This window comes from Notamacropus eugenii, chromosome 5 (genome assembly GCF_028372415.1).
Source record: "Notamacropus eugenii isolate mMacEug1 chromosome 5, mMacEug1.pri_v2, whole genome shotgun sequence".
NCBI lineage: Eukaryota > Metazoa > Chordata > Mammalia > Diprotodontia > Macropodidae > Notamacropus > Notamacropus eugenii.
In genome coordinates, this window is record NC_092876.1 from 354,517,759 (window position 1) to 354,535,175 (window position 17,417).

A 17,417-nucleotide genomic window follows, 5' to 3' on the forward strand; every position below is an offset into this window, starting at 1 on the left:
TTCCAGATTCAAATCACCATCAACCAGGATTAGTAAAAATATACATGGTCCAATCTAGAATCTTTCCAAAGGCAGCAGAAAGAACACTGAGCCGCTGGGGTTTCTAAGACCCAGGTTCTAGATCTGACTCTTCCACTGGACAGTTGTTAAAACCTCACATAAGCCTTTTCATGCCCCACTTTCTTCATCTACTACATGATGGTGCTACACTAAATGAGCTACACTAAGATCATCTTCCTGCTCTGGAATTCTATGATTATATATAAAGAGACATTCCTGAGTGCTGATCACAAAGTGACTTTACTCCTTCAATATATTTCTAAGAGTAATAATGACAGGCTGAGCAAGATTAGTTCAAGTTTGGCCTCAGACACCTACTAGTTGTGTAACACTGGGCAAGTTATTTAATCTTGTTTGACTCAGTTTCCTCATCTGTAAAATGAACTGGACAAGAAAATGGCAAACCATTCCTATATTTTTGCCAAGAAAACCCCAAATTGGGTCACAAAGAATTGGATACAACTGAAATGACTGAACAACAGTGATAACAATATTTCTAAGGGCACTGAGGGAGGTCTGAGCAAGATCATGGTTAGGAAGGCCTGAATTCAAATCTGGCCTCGGATCCCATTTTCTAGGTGACCCTGGGCAAGTCATTTAACCTGTCTGCCTCAAATTTCTCAACTGTGAAATGGGGATAATAATAGTACCTACCTCTCAGGGTTGTTATGAGGATCAAATGAGAGAATATAAATAAAGTAATAAATCACTCAGCACAGTGCCTAGTAGGTGCTATATAAATGATTATTCCTTTCCCTTCCCTAAACTGACTCTAAAACTTTAATTCTTCTTTACTCCTTGCCCCCTTTTTTTGGCTTCCAGACCAGGCACTTCTGTTCCTTTTTGGCCTCTTCTTGACCCCTTATCATCACCAGCATGCCACAGAGACCAAACCATATAACAAACATTTCAATTAGAAACAGAAAAAAGGGACTAAGAGAATAATCTAATCCCGACTCATACAGATGTGGAAAACCAAGGCCTAGAAAGGAAAAGGCAGAGTAGGACCAGTTCTCCCAGTCCAATGCTCTTTCCACTGTACCACAAGTGCCAACTCAAAATAACAGGAAGGCTGATCCTTAGGTATCTCTGGAAGACTTAGGGTGCCATCTTAGGGTGCCATCTTGGTTCTGAGTGTTTTCTCTTCCCTGACATAGTTTTCATGCTCTGAATGCTACTCATAAAGAGCTACTGATGCCAGTGTTCTACCTTCTACTGAGTCTCTTGGCCTGGAAAGGTTGTGCATCCACACAAGGATGGAGTTAGAGAACAGATTTAAGATTTCCTTGTTATAGGCAATGAAGCTCCCTATATCAATGCAAGTCATGATACCTTCTCTGCAGCTCAGACTTAGAGAGTTGCCTAGAACATTGACAGGTTACATGATTTTCCCAGGATCACAGAGAATATATCAGAGGAGAGACCTGAACCCACATCTTCCTGGTTATCGGAGGGACTGCACCCACATTTTCTTGGTTCCAAGGCCAGCTCTCTACCTACTGTACTATTGCATCTATGCAAAATAGCTTTCAAAGAAGTTTTAATTCCTCAGAGCTACAACCCCAAATCCCAGCACCATTAACCTCAAGAGTCATAATACACAACTATATTTGTCTGATCTCAGAAAGCACCGGATTTGGGATAAGAGATTTGGGTTCCAGTTCTCTTTCTCATTGTATGGTTTTGGGTAAGTTGCAATCTCCTGCACTCCTGTATCTTCATCTGTAAAGAAGCTCTAGAAAAAACTGGATAAAAAATAAAAAGGGCTCTCTGGAAAGGAGGAAAGAAAAAATATTTCTTCATATTTATCCTGCCCACAATGCAGGGGTTTTCGTGAAGATCAAATGAAATAATGCACAGCAAGTTTTATCTTAGTTAAAATGCTAATATTGTCATAATCATCATCACAGCTTCTTTCAGCTCTCCACACCTGGAGCCATTGTCAAAGTCTGAGGTTTCATTAATGTGAAGGGCTTCCTTATTAAGGAAGCCCACTCCCTTCCCAAAACAGAGACAAAAACAACCCATGTAGGTGATCAGGCACAGGGCACAAAGAATAAAGTGATATTTTAAAAAAATTATTCCCTTCTCTGCTATAGGAAGACCCCATCTGCAATTCATCATGGACTCTAATCCAGTCCCTAACAGGCTTCTACTTTAGGGCTGCCTGTTAAGGGAGTGAGATGGAAACTGTAGAGAAAGGTTTAACAGGAAAATTACTCATTGAGCTAGAGGAAATGACTGATACATAGAAAATAGTCCTACAAAGGGTTACTTGTGATTATACTCACTAGAATAACAAAGTTCCCCCTGTTAATATTCAGCTGCTGCCACACCTCCTACCGCCCCCCCCTCTCCAAAATGGCCCCATACTGTCTTGTGTGATTCCCTGTCTTCTATTCCAAAACTCAGGAGACTACATATGCTCAGCAATTTGGAGAATAAGTGAGTGAGGCTAAGAGAATAAGTTAAGTGTACATGTGGGTAAAAAGAGTGGGAGTATGCTAGTCTGTGCATGAATGAGTGTGTATGGGGAGGTGTGAACAAGAATGAGGAAGAGAATTTAACCAAATGGCAACCTAAGAGCAGGACAATTTAGTTTATGGGTTTAATAAACGTTTGTTGAATTGAATTATGTAGAAGGTTAGATCATAAGATCATAGAGGATATCTTAGAGCTGGAAGGGGCCTGGAAGGTCCCTCTCATTTTATAGATGACAAAATTAAAGGCCAGAGAAACTGTCTTTTGCCTAAGGTCACCCATGTAGTAAGTAGCAATGAGCCCCAGGTTCCAACTCCAGAAACTTTATCAAGAGACTGGAAATCAAGAGAGAAGGGCACACGTAGTCTCTCAATTTCTAATCAAAGGTTAAAAGAGTAGATTATTAAATTTTCAGGGCGAACATTTACACCTCAAAAATCAGCAAATGCTTCAGATCAGGAGGTGATTCACTGTTTTGTTAACTGTCTAGGCTTAAAAAAGTGATGGAGACAATGTCAGTAATTCAAATTAGATCTAAAAGTGCATCCTTTGTATATTTTCCCCTCAGAGGACTGCTGTTAAACATTTACTGACACACCCCTGGTTGAAGGCGAAAGAACTAAAAATATGTTGACAAAAAGCCCTCATTTATTCTCAGAGAAAAACTAGTGTGACCATGGGTTTTATTTCTTAGAATCCAAGGGACCTTACTAGCCATTGTGGATAGCCCCAGGAAGAGGGAGAAGGGCCAAGCAGGGCCTCTGATAGGACTCATCGCTCTGGCAGATGTGGCTGTGGGCTGGGATTTCATTCAAGGGGTTTCTTTTGTTTTTCTTCTCATCTTCTTCCCAAAAAACAAACACTAAACTAAGCTTGAGGCTTTAGGCTTCCTGCAGACGCTGGGTTGAAGGTGAATCAAGGAAGATACAGCATAGTTTGCCAAACAGGCGCAGCTGGAATGAGCTTGAGGTTAGTTTGGGAGAAGGCAGGAAGAGAGGGCAGGCAGGAGGAAAGGAAGCAAGAGGAAGGTAAAAAAGACAGAAAGGAAAGGAGGTGATACATACCACCTGGGATGGAGATAGGAGGAAAAGAGAGGGAATGGGGAAGTTGAAGGGGGGGGGGGGTTGAGCGGTGTCAGTTTGGGGGTGGACACACAACTCAAATGCTCAATATCTAGTACAGGCCTTAGCACATATTGTACAGTGTACAGCTGATGAATGATTACCTACTCTAGAAAGGAGCTTATAGTCAAACCAATAAATATATGTTAAGTGCCTACTATGTGCCAAGCACATAGTGTTCTAAACACTGGGAATATAAGAAAAGCAAATATTATCCCTGCCTTCCAGGAGTTCACAATCTGATGGGGGAGACACCATGCACACTACTGTGAACAGACAAGATATAGACAGGATAAATTGGAAGTAATCTCAGAGGAAAGACACCAAGATTAAGGGAAGGTAGGAAAAATTTCTCATACAAGGTGAGACTTTTAGAAGGAAGTTAGGGAAGCCAGAGGGCAGCTAGGGAGAGCAGTGGATAGAGTACTCATCTTTGTGAGTCCAAATCTGACTTCAGACACTTACTAGCTGTGTGACCCTGTGCAAATCACTGCTTGCCTCAGTTTACTCATTTGCAAAATGAGCTGGAGAAGAAAATGGCAAACCACTCCAGTATCTTTGCTATGAAAACCCTCAATGGGATCATGAAGAGTTAGACATGGCTGAAATCTGCCCGGTATGGTGCTAAGTGTTTTATAATTTTCTCATTTGATCCTCATAACAATTCTGGGAAGGCAGATGCTATTATTATCTCAGTTTTACAGATAAGGAAACTGGGGCAAACAGAGATTAAGTGACTTACTCAAGGTCATACAACCAGTATGTATCAGAGTAGGCCATGAAACAAGTTCTTCTGACTCCAGGCTGGCTCTGTATTCCATACTATACCAGGCTACCTCTTCTTGTATCTGGCATATACTTAGTTACTTTTTGCAATGATTGATTTGAAAACAATCACTCATCTTTTTGAGGGTATTATGAAAGGGATTCTTGTTCAAGTTCTGGATCAGGTTGGGCTACATGAAATCTGAAGCGGTCTGTGATTCTGTGAGGTCTGACACCAGGTCAATAATTCACTTTTGTGATTTGGTGAACAGCGTAAAACTATTGTGCATTGAAATTTTCTCTGAGCAAAGAGTGTCTTCTGCTCCATGCTAGGCAGCTAAGTGACCAAGGCCTACTCCCATGGGCAGCTGAGTTCTCTGGCAGCTTGATTTGTAAATACATGTGCAAGCAGGCTCCTCTCTGAGGGCAAGACCGTCCAGAGGTCCTCTTTTTTTGGCTTTTGGTTCATAGGTGTCATTTACCAGATCAGGAAGACATAAGTTGATCATCTGGTCCCTAATCTGATCCTAAGAGTTGGAAAGTCCCTTTCAAATGAGAATAAAAAACCCTTTGCTTTTTAAAAATAAAATAACTTTTAAAATAACAATTAAGCATCTACCATGCAAAATAATAATAATTGATATTTCTAAAGCACTTTATATAAATTATCTCATTCATGTCTCACATGACCTAAGAGAGGCAGACATGGTGTAGTTGATGTAGAGCTGGTCACTGAGTCCAAAAGACCTCAGTTGATTTTTACTTCTAATAACATGGGCTGTTGACTTCTAGGCAAGAGAGACTGAGGAGAGAAACTGAAGGGGAAGAAAAGGAAAAGAAAGACGACTGTCCCCAAGTGATTGGCTAAGCCTCTACCCATCTGCACAGGTAGAGCAAATTCTTCACCATATACCTGAAATCAAACACAAAAAATGAAACAAGACAAAACAAAACAAAAACCAGAGTTGGGTATCACAGGTATTGTTTCCCCATTTTACAGATCAGGCAGCCAAAGCTCCAAAAGGTTAAATAATTTGGCCCTGGTCACACAACTTGTCACTTTCTGAGGCAGGGGATTTACAAGTTAATGTAATGGGCAGCCAAGGGAGACCTAAGTGTGAGAAACACAGTCCCCAGGGGCCTGGGGATCCCAGACTACCACACGAACACAGGGTGTATACAGCACAAGGTAAAATGTGATACCAGTAAAAGAGAGATGTGAAGTGTTGTCAGAGTTCAGATGCCACAGAGATTACTTCTGTCTGGGGAAAGGTAACATAATGACAAAATCCCTGCTAAACTTAGCTCTACGGCATGGCGTTGGGTCTCTGAGCCTCAGTTTCCTCATCTGAAAGATGAAGAGATTAGAATAGAAGATGTCTAAGGTTCCTGCCAGATCTAGACCTATAATCCTATGGACCAAATAAGTATGTTTTCCTCTTACTTGTGTAAATTTAGAGTCGTCTAATCTGAGTGTCAGAATATCATATTAATAAAAGCAGACAAACTCCTGTAACAGAGCACAGTAGTCTCAAAATGCAACTTATGAATATCATTAAGGAGGTATGTAGATGGCATTAGGAAGAATCTTTTGAGTAATTCAAATCAGTGGAGACACTAATCTTTTTTTTATTATCTGTATGACCTACCTAACTTTATTTAAGCTAAGATACTTAAGGAATGTTTGGGAAAATTGTTACTGAGTCATTTTTCAGTCCTGTCCCACTCTTTATGACCCCATTTTGGGTTTTGTTGGCAAAGATACTTCAGTGGTTTGCCATTTCCTTCTCCAGCTTGTTTTACAGATGAGAAAACTGAGGCAGACAGGAGTAAGTGACTTGCCCAGAGTCACACAGCTAGTAAATGTCTGAGGGTAGAGTTGAACCCAGAAAGAGCCAAAAGTTTTTAAAAAGTGCTGTGTGTGTGTGTGTGTGTGTGTGTGCGTGCGCGCGTGCGTATTGAACATATATTCTGTTTATTTGAGGGGAATAAGAGCTTCAATATGTAGAACTTAAAAACGCCCAATAACAACCTAGTTGAGGATTATGTAAATTAAAGTAACTTCATTTTTAATAAAGAAAAAATTAAAATATCCTCCTCATTTAAGAATTAAGAACTGAAACACAAAAACTATTTGTCAATAAATACAAGTTAGTGATTTAAAAAATGCTATAGGTTTTGTAAGATGGCCAATTAAAGGATATTCTGGGAGAGAATGCAATCTCTTTGAGAATAGGGATTACTTCGTTGTATTGGGATCCCAAGTACATAATAGGCACTTTAATAAATAATTATTAATTGATTAAGAAGAGAAGAAAAAATAGGGAGGGAAAAGGAATAAAATGGATGAAAAGACACAAATACACAGATATAGAGAGTGGGGAGGGGAGAAGGAGATGGTACTCATAGCAGGAATGGTGCTGCCTTTAGGGTCAGATTTGGGTTCAAATCCTTGCTCTGTCACTTAATACCACTGCAACCCTTTCCCCTCTCGGCCTCAGTTCCTCCTCTGTTAAACGAAAGGGTTGAGCTGGACGACCTCCAAGGTCCCTTCTAACCCTCAGCCTTATGATCCTAACAGATTCATCATCTCTTTTTGCAAATCCATTCTGTGAGAGGGAGGCCTGCTTTCAACCTGATATAAATGTAATTGCCTTCCCAATGAGATGGCCTCCAATTCACCATGTATATGTGCACGTGGTTTGTTTTTTTTGCCGGTTGTGTCCTCTGTTAGAATGTGAGCACCCTGTGGTCAGGGACCTTGGTTTTGTCTTTCTTTGTTTCCTTAGCACAATGTCTGGCACATAGCAAGTGTTTCAATTCATGCTTTTGGACTTGCAAGAAATCCGAAGGCGCGCTAAAGCTCTGACTGGCAGAGCTCCAAATAATTTACTAATTCTACTTTTTAAATCAACAACGGCAATAATCCTACTGGTCCTAAGAGGGCTAAATGTTGCCAGATTTTTTTTATAGAGTAATTTAATTCTGCCTAAGAGTCTGAAGCACCAGCTTTGTTCAACTTCTTTTTTCCATGAAGAAAAACTCATAACTTCCTACTCTGAGAAATGAAGAGTATCACACCTCATTTAGCAGAGAAAATATAGTCTACTTTTATGCAATAACATCTCCATCTTCTGACCTTTTAAGGTAGGTACCTTAAAGACTTGAAGTCATATTGCACTTTAATGAGCTTAGGTATAAATGGTGTTTATACAGGAAGCTAGATAAAATTCAGCCAAGGGCTACAGTTCCCTTGCCCCAGCCTGATATCCCCACGAAAAACTAATGTAACCCTCACTCAAAGTACCTTTCCATAAAACTCCACGTTGACTGGAATGGATTACTTAATGTTCCCTGCCGTTATGAGGGCGTGGAGGTGGCAAAAGAGAAGAGAGATCATCTTTTTCAGGTTTCCAGCTCTGAGAAAGAAGATGGTATTCCAGATACTCTTCAGCTAGAAAGACTCTGGGAAGAAGCTGATGTGTAGGGGTTACACTAACATATATTCATCGATGATGGTGACGATCGATGTTGCAAATTCTTGAATCTAGGATAAGTCTATATATTTCCCAACCTTCCTCAGTCACCACTTAACACTACCTACGCTAATAGTTAATAGCGCCTTATTGCCCCTCAGGGACCTAAGTTGTGGTAAAGAACATTTGCCCCACCCTTCACATCATCCTGATGATGATAATGATGATAATTTCTCAGTTGTGTCCCTGCTTGTTCATATACAGGGAAAATAATAAGCAGAGCACAGGCCATTTGGAAAATGAAGTTGAAGTATGATCATTTAATTTATAGAGATTTGGTTCAATATGACATGAGATAAATAGATTCATTTCCGATTGGAGAAGGAACAAGACTCCCATTTGGAGTTTCTTTTAAACCCAACTCAATTCTTGGTCAAAGACCCAATGTGAAATGTTTGTTCCTCTTATATTTTTAATGATTTCCAGGAGCCAAATGGAACCCCAGCCTTTTATTCTAGAGTAGACACAGAAAATGATACTAGAAAAGAAACTGTCAGTAAGATGGAGGAAAGAGTCGACTGTACTTTAATAAAGGAGGGAAATTCACAAAAATGGTCAATGTAACATGTATTGGTTAGACCCCCATGTTGACTATCTAGGCAAAGTTATAGAAACAAGCTAGTTCCAGAAACTGAAGATTACTTGAGGCAAAATAAAGTCTTAACATGTTGTTGCTCAGGAGAAAGGAAAAAAGGAACTTTTTCTAGAAAAGCTGGGAAGTGTTACATCTTGTGCTATGGCTCCCATAAACAGGCTTTTCATGAGCCCAGAATCATTTATTACAAATTGGGAAAACAGCCTGAATATACAGACCACAGAACTGAGTGATCACCACAGTACATGGAAGAATGGTATACTGTTTTTTAAGCCAATTCATCACTATACATAAGATATAGGAAAGACATTCCTCCCAAATGGATAAAGCCTCACATGAACAAACTTTTAAAATATACATTATATTTAAATGTGTGTATGGATGTATATATGTGTGTCTATTTGTATGTATATATATGCACATATATGCACATACATATATGTACATATATGTGTGTGTATATATGTACATAGACACATATTCTATTTATTTTTAAGAATAGAGAAAGTGATAAATAGATGAAACAGCTTACAACTTGCAAGTACCTAATCCTTGAACAGAAGTGGAGTGAAAAGAAATGAATGAGAATATGAGCACGGAGTCAAGAAGACTCATCTTCATGAGTTAAAATCTGGCCTCAGACACTTATAAGCTGGGTGATCCTGGGCAAGTCACTTAACTCTGTTTGCCTCAGTTTCCTCATCTGTAAAATGAACTGGAGAAAGAAATGGTAAACCACTTCAGCATCTCTGCCAAGAAAACCCCAAATGGGGTCAGAGAGTCCAAAAATGAGTGAACAATAACAAATTCTATGGTACTGGATAGAAATACTTAGATTTGAAAATACCTATCTTTCTTTATCAACAAATATAGCAAAATTAAAATGCAAGTTGGCTCAAGAAAAAAGTAACAGTAATAACATTCCTACCATTAGAGGCAGCTATGTGGTACTGTAGATACAGAAATCAGTCTAGTCTAGAAGACCCAAGTTCAAATTTAGCCTCAGATCCTTACAAGCTGTATGACCCTGGGTATGTCATTTAACCTCTGTTTGCTTCAGTTTCCTCATCTGTAAGATGGATATAGTCACAGACTCCAGCTTCCAGGGTTATTTTGAGAATAAAAAAGAGATATTTGTAAAGTGCTTTGCCAGCCTTAAAATGCTATAAAAATGTTATTGTTATGAACACATTTAGTTTTTGAAGCACTTTGAATTCATTATTTCATTTGATCCTTGTGAAAGTCTTGTGAGCTAAGTATTTTCGTAGTGTTATTCCCAATTTTGTAGTCAAGAAAACTGAGGCAAACAGAGGTTAAGTGACTTAGCCAAGGTCACACAGCTAGTATCAGAATAGAGATTAAAATCAGCACCCATTTGAGTTTTGGCTTTGGGGGAAGAGGACTTTCTTACCTTGACCTTAACTTCATTCATAGCACTGAAGGTGATTTCACATCTATATATGGAAGTATATATGTGTAATGGAAAGAACACGGAACTGGATTGGCAGAGGAATGAATGAATTAGAGCCAGGGGATTGGTTCTGAATTCTGATGTTTTCATTTATCACCTGTATGACCTGGGGTAAACTCTCTGGGCCTCAGTTTCCTCATTTTGTAGGACTGGCCTAGATGACCCCCAAGTTCCTTTCTAACTAAATCTACAAGCCTCAGTTTTCATTCTACTTCTGCCACTAACAAACTTGTGTGGCTTTGTGCAAGTGATTTCCTCTTCATGGGCCTCAGTTTCCTTATCTAGTACTTGAAGAACTTGGTCTAGATGAGTTCTGAGGTCCCTTCAGATTAGCATCCTGGGGTTTTATTTTTCTCCAGAGCATTGAATATTTGGTCTGAAGCCAATGGAGACAGGGATTGGAGCATTTCTACAACAAGAATGGACTTTTAAGAGCAGGGAAAGGCATGGAGTCTCTAGGATTCCTGTTACCATCTCCCTCAGGGAGTTTGGTTTGGAAGGTTAATGTGGTTCTCATTCAGGGACTGACGCAGCTCTTATTGTAATGTCCAAACCATGAGACTCGGAAGAGGAAAAGTATGGTAGGAGTTAGAAAGCCAGAGGGTGCTAAGTAAGAGAAAGTTAAAAAGGTAGTGTGGACAATAGAAAAATCAAAGAAAGGGAATGGCAGGATGGAGAAACCATAGCCACACAGACTGTAAGGAGATAGGATAGTAAGTGAAAAATGAAGACTGAACATTTGGGAAATTGTTTTCTGGTTCTAAAGCTTTATTTATTTATTTTTTGTGGTCCCTTAAGCCAATTAAGCAATACAACTATTGACTTTAATTAACTTGTTCCTTGACATCATTCTCTGTGAGAAGCAAATGACGTTAATCCCATACGACATCCATCTCCACCCTTCCCTCAAGGCTCAGAAACAGGTTCTGGGTGCCCTGACAGACTCAAAAATTGACTCAGAGAATGTTAGACCTGAGAGAGCCCTTAAAGGTCCCATACATAGTCTAGGGATTCTTAAGGAGTCCATGGATAGATTTCAGGGGGTCCATGAACTTAGATGGAGAAAAAGGCTATACCTTCATTCTCACTAACTTCTAACTGAAATTTAACAATTCCTCCAATTTTAAGAATGTTATTCTGAAAAGGAGTTGATAGACTTCACCAGACTTCCAAAGGGGTCTGTGACACAAACAAAGGTTAATAACCTCTGAGTTGGTTCAACTCATTTAACAAATGAGAAACCTGAGTCTGAGACAGGTGGAATGATTTGTCCAACACATCACAGCTTAGCTTGGCATCACAGAAGGATGGAAAAGCTTTTCTTATGTTCCTTAGTCAAACTAGCAGCTTTTATCCAGATTCAACATCTCTGGTCATCTCCACTGGAAAATACCCAACTAACACCGTTCCAAAAACCACCTTCAATCAATCAAGGACCCAGATACATGTGATAGCAATACCTATCATTTACATAATGTACTTTACACATATTATTGTATTTGATCCTCACAACCACCCTATGAGATAGGTACTATTATTATTTCTACTTTATTTCTACTCTCTAAGGCTCAGAGAGGTTAAGGGGCTTGGCTAGGGTCACACAGTTGCTACATGTCTCATGCAAGATTTGAATGAAGGATTTTCTGACTCTGAATCCAAAACTTGGTCTACTTTGACATCTAGTTGCCCTATAATTGGCCCTTGAATCCTCCAGAGGCATCTTCCCATTACTATATCTCATGCAGCCACTTCCAGACAAGGCCATTTTTCTACTTTTACAATTTTAGACTGGTTTGAATGTGTCATGTTCCTGTCCTAGGAGAGATATGTGTCAAGGGTTATTTCTAGCCATGAAAGGCAGAGATAAGCCTATATTCTCCTAAAACCTATAATACCATATAACAATCAAGATATAATATCCAGTAAGCCTACCATTATCCAATTAAGATTACAGAAAACTTCCTAGATTGAACAAAAGAATTACTGAATAGTGAAGTTGGAATAGGTTTTAGAAATAATCTAGTCCAACTCTTTCATTTTCAGATGTGGAACAGTGGCCTATGGACATGACCTGTTTTGGTTGATCCCCATCTAGAGGCCTAAGATTGGAACCTGGAATCTATGTACTTAGAGTCCAATTTCTAGACCAGTAGATATTCAGAACTAAACTATATCAAGATATTTATTCTTGGTGAGTCTTTAGGAAGTCAGTTAATGTTATGCATGCTTCAGGGTCCATTCATTTAAATCTCTCTTTCTGTTCTGGCTACGAACTTTGAGGGTCTTCGCTTCCCAGACTGATATTTTTGTGATGGTAAATTAAGCTACATTTTGTCTCAGTTTTTACCTAGCCCTTAAGTGAATGAATGGGCATTGCCTCAGACAAACTGAGGCTCGGGAAAGACGTTAATTTAGAAAGTCTAGAGTCATCCACAGCATCCCAGGCCATTGCTAATTATCTTGAATTTTGCCTTGCTACAGGACTTTGATGACTCTGGAGGGGAGAGTGAGGCTGACAACTTTGCACAACTCTGCATCGTTTAAATCCAATTCATGACCTAGTCAAGACAATTCATAGATGTCATTGGTCCTCTTGGAGAAGGAAAGACCACCACCATCAACACCAAGGACCTAGAAAAGGGATCATGCTAAACAAAACCATCCCCACAGTCATGAGGGATCTGAGGTTTGCAAGTAGCACCATTATTTGTGAGATGGAATGGCAGAATTTATTTTTAAACTCAAAGAACAGGAGGTATTAAGAGTTGGAGTAGAAGTTCCTTGTCCTTAGCCTCTGATTACTTCCAGAGATGGAGAACGTAATATAAGGCAGCCCAACAACAGAGTTCACAATACAATATAATGTTATATATGGAAATTCTTCCTTTTGTCTAGCAAAAATTCACTCTGTGGAACATATACATTGGTCGTAATTCTGCTCTGTGAAATTACAAAAAATCAGTCTAATCCCTCTTTCACATACCAGTCCTTCCAACATTAGAAGCTAGTAAGTATATGGGCAGCTAGCCCTGGAGTCAGGAAGACCTGAGTTCAAATCCAGCCTCTGACACTTACTAGAGGTGTGACCCTGGGCAAATCATTTAGCTCTGTTTGCCTCAGTTTTCTCTTATGTCAAATGAACTGGCAAACTAGTATCTTTGCCAAGAGAAATTCAAAGTGGTTCACAAAGAGTCAGAGGTAACTAAAAACTACACAACAACAGTGAATATATATTTCCCTAAGTTTTTTCTTCTGGATAAGTATGCCCACTTTCCTCAACCAATTTTCATTTAAGACTTTCAGTAGCAAATTTATGTTTGATCTAAGGAAAAACTACCCAGAATTTCAGAAATAGAACAGGCTGCTTTTTGGATGCATCATCAGGTAAAATGGAACTATCATCTCCTTTTTTTTTCTTCTATTAATAGCCTGAATCACTACATTGATGATTTCATCAGAGAGAGGACTCCTTTTACCTTCACAGATAACAACCTCTGCGTACCTTAGTAGACAGAATCATGAGTTGCTATGGTCAAAAATTTTTATCAGCTGGAGGCTAGCCCTTTAACAATCAGTCCTTCCAAATATAGCTAAGAGGGGAATTTTCAAGACCATTCTCCTTTACCTGTCTAGACTTACCTACACCCTAGCATCATTTTACAGGAAAAAGTCAAGGATACATATGACTTAGGCAACTTATCCTTGAACTGTCTGCCATCCTTAGATTTGGGAAGAAGCAAAAACTAAAATCTAAACATATACTCCTCTCCTTCAAGTCCTCTTTCAGATAGCATATAATCAATTTACTAAATAGTGCTGCCCCATGGAGAAGAAGGTTCTCAAAGTACGTTAAACTCCAAACTCACATAACTCCTATTTAGGTCAAATTGAGGAGCACTTGCTAGCCAAATCCTTTAGACTTGTTTTAGGTGTGGTCTCAGAAACTCATCCAAAGTAGTGTGTAGTATAAGCATGAGTGCTCAGGCAGCTCTTATTTCTCCCTACCCTCATTTTTCTCCTTTGCTTTGTTTCTCAAGCCCCTTCTACTCCAGGTCTGGACATTCACTACAAACCCGCAGGAAATCTCCACCTCTCCCTCACACAACTGGTCATGTGTTTGTCCTTCACTCTTAAAGAGGACCATAACATCAGGGAAATAATGACATGAATTGCAGTTGACTTTGATTTGAGTGAGGGATGGCTGTACAAAGTCACCAGTCTCACTTTCTTCTCCAGTCATTTGGGTCCCAATGGTCAAATATTCATCAGGATGACTGGAGATGGGCCAGGATGCAATGGGAGACCCAGGTCCTTTTAGGCTAAGACCTTTTTAGATTTTCCCTTTGAGTAGGTAATACCCATTCAGTGAATGGACCTCTTTAAGTAGTTATTCAAAGGATGGCTCCTTTAATTAAAAAAAAAAAATCAAATTGGGAGGGACAGACCCTCAGGGTTGCTGGTCAAAAGAGAAACAATTACTATTGACATTCACTCTGAGCCAGGAAGGCCCAAAATATAGTCATTATGTGGCACTTGGGCAGGGACAATCTACTAGCTCCAGAGTGAAAAGAAGTGGCAGGAACAGCAGCTCCATTCTCTCACCTACCCTCTTCTTCCTCATCTCACTCCCCCTTCACTGTCTCTCCTCAGCTCACTACCCTAGATATACATTTAATGCTAGCTGGATTCTCTCCTTCCTCATTCCAAAAGATCTCTTAGAACATCTTAAACTTTTAAACAAATAAGAATCTTGAGATCTGAAGCTTGCTGCTGACGTCTCCTGGCTCCCTCCTGCTCCCTCCTTTTTCAGAGCCCTGTGGCCATGGCCAAAAAGCTGGCACATGCATGGAAAACAAACACATGGAGCCAAGCCAGCTGGGTTTGGCAAACTCTGTTTACAAAGAGAATAAAGTATAAGGGGAGAGGAGAAAAATGTTGAAGGATGAAGCGTAGTGGAGGGACAATTTCAACCACATGTTTCACCAATATTCCAGTAGTATGCAAGCCTTTGCCCCTTGTATTTTCAGTTTCTTCTATTGACTTAATTCAGCAAATGTTTGGGTGCTATGCACTGTAGTTCCAAAATATACCAAGAAGATGGAAAAATGAAGTGTGATTCTGGAGCAAAACCCCAATAAAGACCAAATAGAGGTGGAGAAGATCCAAAGATCGAGAGGAGCAATTAGAATAAGAAAGGGCTTGTAAAGGTCTGCCTATGGTATAATGATGATGATAATACTTGTCAATTGTGTAATGCTTTAATAAAGGCTTTATCGTTCGGTTTTCTTCTTCTCCACTCAGGCATGCCAGGAGAACTTTGGCTTTTCCACCTGGCAAATAGGAATGGTTTTACCATATACAGAGAGATTGGGCAGGGTAGTAGGTGGCACACATTGACTGCTCCAAATAAAAATTACCCAATAATATCCTACAACCACAGATATTCTGAATACCCACTAGCCTGGGATGTCTCACTTCTCTACTGGTTTGCTCTCTCCCTGGCTCAATCTGGATCATGGTTTGAAGGGATATGTCTCTCTCAGTTCAACTTCACCCTTCCCTCCCTAAAAAAACACTACAATATACCCAGTAAGTGGTCATCCAGCCTTTACTTGAAGACCCTCTGCTTATAAGGTACCCTTCCCCTAATTCTAGCAGTCTGTTGAACCCACGAACTTGTTCTGCAAAGTAGATCCAAACCTGAAAGAGACAGCCCCAGGGGAGGGCCTCCATGAAGCTGGTGGAGATGTCATCACTAGAACAGACATCCTGTGGAGACAGTGTGGTATAAGGCAGTGGTGTTAAAGTCAAAGTGAAATGATCCCTACAGCTGCATATTGGCAAATTAACATTATCTACGTCATATTGTACTTTTATTTATATTTTCTTAAACATTTCCCAATTACATTTTAATCTGGTTTGGGCTGCACTCAGGAGTTTTTCATGCCTCATGCAGCCTACAAGCCTTGAGCTGGATGCCTCTGGTGTCATTACCAATGTCTAGGGTGTAAGACCTAGAGTCAGAAAGACCGGGATTTGAATTCAACTAGATTAGAGTGGGGAACCTGTGGCCTTGAGGCTACATGGGGCTCTCTAGGTCCTCAAGTGCAGCTCTTTGACTGAATCCAAACTTGGCTGCACTTAAGGACCTAGAGGGCCACATGTGGCTTTGGGGCCCACAGGTTCCCCACCCCTGAGTTGTTTAATCCTGACCAAATCACGTTGACATCTCTCAGTCTCAGTTTCCTTATCTATAAAATGGGGATAATAGCAGTTACCTCTCCAGTTTTGTGGAAATCAAATGAAATATTTGTAAAGCACTTTGCCAGCCTTAAAGTGAAATGGAAATACTAGCTGTTTATTGTTTTTGTTATTATTGTTATATACACCTGCAAACATGGAGGCACTAGGTGAATGTCTATGGTTGTGTAGCTTTTCAATAAGACCTGAGTATGCTGTTTGTTTTAGAATCAAGACAAATGTGGCAATTGAGTGATCATCCCTAATATTTCTACTTTTGAAGTCTAGATTAAGAGATGTACAACAGTTTCAATAGTTAAAAGTAAAGGTCTCCCTTTCCTTTCTTCTGTGTTTCTAAGTATAAAAAATACCTTCGATTATCAAAGAAAGATGACTGGCTACCTCACCAGGCACGACAAGACTGAGAAAAGTACACTGTCTGATTCAGAAGCAACAACAGCTTTAGGCAATTTTACATTAAAAAAACAAACATGTAAACAAAAAACAAACAATTTTTAGAAATAATTTTTTGAGTAATCTTCAATTAAATACATATATACATTATATATGTGTATATGTATATACACAATTCTTTTAAAAATAATAAATTATTTTCCAGGAAAGTTGCCTGTAGAAGAAAAAAAAATTTTTTTAAATTTTCTCCTTTAGCCTTTTCTATATCTCTAATCTTGAGCCAGATTTCCTTTTCTCTAGTAAATTCTACCTGGGAACAAACCTGGAAGAGAAAAATCCAAAAGATGGCAGCAACAATGGAAGTTAGTTCAGTCTGCAAAGGGCCCCCTTTATTTTTTATTTTTTTAGCAAAGGGTAGCTACATTAAGAAAAAAGTCACCCCTCAACCTCTCTCCCTTACCTCTCATAGGTTAGGGATTCAGAATGGATCTCATGATACTCGCGATCCTAGTAATTAATGTTCTGGGCGAAGGGAAGGAAGACCTTTCCCAAAGTGCCTCTGAGGGCTGGTTTCAAGACTATCTAAATCCCAGAGCTAGTACCATACCAAAAGACCCAGGGAGTTCTGGCACAACCAATCAAGAGAGAGAACAGGTGTAGCTCTTCAGGGATCCCTCCGCTGAGCCAATAGACAGCAGTCCAAAAGGCCACTTTGTTGAGATTTGGCACAATGG

General features: G+C 39.7%; 1 protein-coding gene across 7 annotated transcripts in view; it reads right to left on the bottom strand.

Annotated features, from left to right (window-relative positions):
• BOC (BOC cell adhesion associated, oncogene regulated) overlaps positions 1-17,417 on the bottom strand; it is a 99,174-nt gene that overhangs the window by 61,677 nt on the left and 20,080 nt on the right. Inside the window, exon 3 of one of the 7 annotated variants that reach the window (XM_072613988.1) lies at positions 15,730-15,798. The exons of the other annotated variants lie outside the window; for them this stretch is intronic. The gene's annotated coding sequence lies outside the window, so the exon portion shown is untranslated. The remainder of the gene's footprint in view (positions 1-15,729; positions 15,799-17,417) is intronic. 7 annotated transcript variants of the gene reach the window in all.